Source organism: Phocoena sinus, chromosome 15 (genome assembly GCF_008692025.1).
Source record: "Phocoena sinus isolate mPhoSin1 chromosome 15, mPhoSin1.pri, whole genome shotgun sequence".
Taxonomy (NCBI): domain Eukaryota; kingdom Metazoa; phylum Chordata; class Mammalia; order Artiodactyla; family Phocoenidae; genus Phocoena; species Phocoena sinus.
The window spans coordinates 12,879,292-12,883,829 of NC_045777.1; the positions used below are offsets into that span (position 1 = coordinate 12,879,292).

The following is a 4,538-nucleotide window of genomic DNA, read 5'->3' on the forward strand; positions in this document are numbered from 1 at the left end:
TATCCCTCCCCCTAACATGATGTTATTGATTCAGGTTTCCTGATGTAGAGACCAGGCAGTATCCTCTCAACCTACAGTGCCCTTTGGTGGCTCTATGAGAACCCAGTCAGCACGGGGACACTCTGTCCTGTGCCTCACCTGTCCACCTGGCGAGCTTTGAGGGTCTTTGTGTCCTGGGTGCCCTTATACTACCGCTAACTTACGACATAACCAAATTTATTTTTTGGCCGTGCTATGCAGCTTGCAGGATCTTAATTCCCCAACCAGGGATTGAACCCGGGCCTCAGCAGTGAGCGTGCTGAGTCCTAACCACTGGACCACCAGGGAATTCCCTCACATACCCATTTTAAAAATAGTTTCCCCTAAGTAAGATCAAGTAAATCAATCAGAGGCTTTCTTTCAAATGACTTCTAAATCATTGACGATTTTAAGCGTGCTTAAACTGTTCTTCGGAGCTAAAAATTTGCAGGTTACCTCTTTTGGGAAAGGGAGGGAAAGCAGAGGCTGAGAATAACCCTGAGTAAATGGTGAATACTTTGACATAAACCAGCTCTGTGTTTGACCTCCAGTTTTGAACTGTACGTGGTCATTGTAGATGGGGGTAAAGTGAATCAACAGCAGAGAAAGCAAATTCTAACTCCCGGGGGATTTCTTTGTAAGGGGGCCACTCAGATGCGGTGCAGCTTGAGTCAAACCAGACCCTGCTGCATGGTGACGAAGCCAAATCAGGAAGAGGGAGCCATTTTTTACCTCCCTTTCACACATGCTGATGCATCAGAAAATTGAAAAAGAATTAAAAAGCTCTTCCAAATGATGCGAGGTTCAGGGAATGCAGGCAGCCGGGAATGGGAGAGGTTTAAAAAGTGCAAGACAAAATCGTCTTGTGGAAGAAAGCGGCGGATATGTGTAGGTGGAAATTTACTCCCAAAGACGATCACACATCCTAACTGAATCAAGTTCAATGTAAAACTCATGTCTATCTGAACTAAACTTCATCAGATAAGCCTGGAGGGTCCCTAGTTGCTTGAGGAATGAGGCTACAGATAGCATCTTTGCTTGGGTTTCTCCCATAAGCAGAGCTAGAGATGAAAGCTTGTAGGCAGGTAGGTTACTTAGGGAAGTGATTTGCGGACTGAAAAGAGTGAAGTGGGCAAAGAGGAAAAGCCAATCTTAGGATGCAAAGCTGATTGCCATGTGTGGTAGTTTTAAAACATGACTGCACGTTTTTGGATGCCCCTCTCATGAGAGGTGGGTCTATTGCCTCTAAACTTGAATCTGAGGGCTGGTTTTGCTATGTTACTTCCAAGGCTGGGTCATAAAAGGCCATGTGGGAACTGGTGATTCTCTCTTCTCCTTCCATCCCGCGGCACAGCTCTTAAACAGCAAAGCCTTAAGCCTTCAAAAGTTTAAGTCCGGATACTTTTTCTGCAGTAGAAGGAACTTGAGCCATCAGAGTGTTCCGTGCCCTTGGCCACAGAGATTGGATAAAGGATAAACACATGATTCAGTAAGACTCATTTCTGGAACTTCTGTTGAAACTGTGGGTAGAAAATCATTTTTCTCCCAGGGCTGCTGAGGGTGTGAATAGGTGCTAGGAAAGTAGAGCCTGCCAGAGAATGGGGCCTACAGAGGGACAAGCAGAACCAAGAGGTGGAAGGGGATCACTTCCTGATACCATTATTTGAGTACCTGGATCTAGCCATGCCTGAAGCTGTTGCCTTTGTACTTTTAAATGACGTGAGCTAATAACCCCTCCTCCCTGTTTCGTTTTGGTTTTTTTCCTTTTTTAGTAATTTTTATCTGGATTCTGTCAGCTGTAATCAGGATAGTCTGACTCTTTCAAGACCAACTTAGTGAAGATCTGAGAAGTGCTGAGAGATGCTGACCTACTGGTTGGACGCTTCAACTACAAGACCCCTCAGAGGGCATCCTCTCGGGTCATCCCAAAGTGTTCCCTTTTAGTGAGGGCTGATGTAGGTTCTCATCTTAATGTTGTTCTCACTGCAGCAAGATTTGGTTTGGGTCCTGGTGTGCTGGATGTGCCCCCGATGCCATGGAAATCCAGCAGAGGCTTCCTGCGAAAATGGAGACATCACAGGCTGACCCAAGGCTAAAATTCATTGCTCTTTATCATTTATCTTTTCCTATAAGACAAAGAAACACAATATGTGTAATTAATGTTTGGCAGAAAAAGATACATAAAATTAAAATTAATTTTTTGGAAACTTAAAAGCAAGTATTGTTTTGTCTGGACTTCCTTTTTACAGTCCAAATGTTTTCTTCTCATTCATTATGGAATCAAAAATGAACTCTAGTTCAGTTTTTAAATTCCTTCCTAAATATTGCTGTTAATTCCCTGACGGTCCCATGTCTATTCAAGACATCTGAACATGATGCATTCATTCAAGGTTTACAGCGATGCTTCAAATCTTTTTTTAAAAAGTATTTTCGTTTTGGCAAGATCCAGAATCCATAAACACATACTGTTCCGCATTCTCTTACTGTTTACGTATTTCCTTAAAAAGCAGTGACTTTCCTTCTGTTTCAGAGTTATGTTCATGTCCTTTCTTATTTGCCCCATAGTTTGCAGCCATGAAACAAAACTGTGCTTAGAAAAAGAATAATTCCTATCACCTTCCTCAACAACCTCTAACAAATCTATTATATTATGAAATCTCTTTTCTTCTCAAAGGAATAAAATGGATCTTGAAAATGCATACTGTTATGTGCATATCAGAGGGGAGGAATGCCTTCCAGCATTTCTATCTTTCCATCCGGGGCTGTTAGGAAGCAGAGTTGTGAGACCCAGTGTTGCAACCTTCCTGAAAGAGAAAGATGTAAGGCAGGGTCTCAGAATAGGGTAGCAAAATGACTTCTTCACTGAAGCTGGGGCTCCACTCAAAGCGAACAATGATGGTTCAGTGTTTTGTGGAAGTGCCCATGTGTAATAATCAAGGAAGCCCTACAGCATTCTCCATAATGCAGTTTTTTGGTTGTAATTCCTTTTTGCCAGGGGACGTGTACAATGACTCCACAGCAAGGAGGGACTTGAGGTTCTTAGACACAGGCTGACTTTGGCTCCTGGATGATGTCGGGATGCATCTTGAGGACCAGCTGCCTGTGGCTGTGATGAAGGATGCACCGCCAGGAGCAGTGTCCATCCTCCGCAGCTCTGACTCCGAGGCTGCAGGGCGGGCGGCTGCCTGGGGACAGGGGGCGCGGCACCCGAGGGGCAGCATGGGTCTCACCTGCGGGACTCCGTCCAGAAGTCGGACTCAGCCAGGAAAGCCAGTCCCGCCCAGCTTGCAAACCCTCTATTTATATCCAGGTCAGGTCCTCTGAAGGCCGAGGGCAACGAGGAATGAATCACCTGTTTGTCCAGAACATGACACAGCTGAGTCCCCAGGCCGCCTCTTCGGCGAGAGAGGGGCAGGTGGATGGGGAGGCGCTGGGTTCCCATCTGCTCCCCCGGCCACTGTTCCCCCGGGGAAGTCCTCCGCGTCTGGGCTTTCCTTCCCTACCGGGAGCAGGGCCGAGGGCAGCTCCTCTGTCATGGGTGCTGGCAGGGCCGCCCCGGCTACAGGGGCCCAGCCCCGCAAGCAGCACAGAGCAGGGCTGCGCGGTCTGAGGTGTGCTTATGCTGGTGATTATTATGACCAGAGGCGAGTTTCTGGCACCGATCTGAGGATGTTACCAATGTCTCAAAAAGGAAAATGCGGGCAAAGTTTGGGTTCACAGAAGGATGTTTGTTCGCCCAAAACCCAACACCAAGCAGCACTAACGTCTCCGAAATTTCAAGGAGCAGAGCTGGCTGAACACCGGGTGCCCGGTCAGCAGAGCATCCAGACGGGCCTGAGGATCTTGGCTTCTCGTGCTGACGTCGAGCAGCCTTTTCCTCCTTTTCTCATGTTCCTCTCCTTCCTCCCTCCCTCCCTCTTTTCCTCCTTTCCTCATGTTCCTCTCCTTCCTTCCTCCCTCCCTCTTTTCCTCCTTTCCTCATGTTCCTCTCCTTCCTTCCTCCCTCCCTCTTTTCCTCCTTTTCTCATGTTCCTCTCCTTCCTCCCTCCCTCCCTCTTTTCCTCCTTTCCTCATGTTCCTCTCCTTCCTCCCTCCCTCCCTCTTTTCCTCCTTTCCTCATGTTCCTCTCCTCCCTCCCTCCCTCTTTTCCTCCTTTCCTCATGTTCCTCTCCTTCCTCCCTCCCTCCCTCTTTTCCTCCTTTTCTCATGTTCCTCTCCTTCCTCCCTCCCTCTTTTCCTCCTTTCCTCATGTTCCTCTCCTTCCTCCCTCCCTCCCTCTTTTCCTCCTTTCCTCATGTTCCTCTCCTTCCTCCCTCCCTCCCTCTTTTCCTCCTTTTCTCATGTTCCTCTCCTTCCTCCCTCCCTCCCTCTTTTCCTCCTTTCCTCATGTTCCTCTCCTTCCTCCCTCCCTCCCTCTTTTCCTCCTTTCCTCATGTTCCTCTCCTTCCTCCCTCCCTCCCTCTTTTCCTCCTTTCCTCATGTTCCTCTCCTTCCTCCCTCCCTCCCTCTTTAACCTCTAT

The 4,538-nt window shown here is 47.7% G+C and overlaps 1 non-coding gene across 1 annotated transcript; it reads right to left on the minus strand.

The window, feature by feature from the left end:
* Nucleotides 1–255: 255 nt before the first annotated feature.
* TRNAE-CUC lies at nt 256–327 on the minus strand. The gene has a single exon. It is a non-coding gene; the product is annotated as a tRNA-Glu (tRNA).
* Nucleotides 328–4,538: the final 4,211 nt, after the last annotated feature.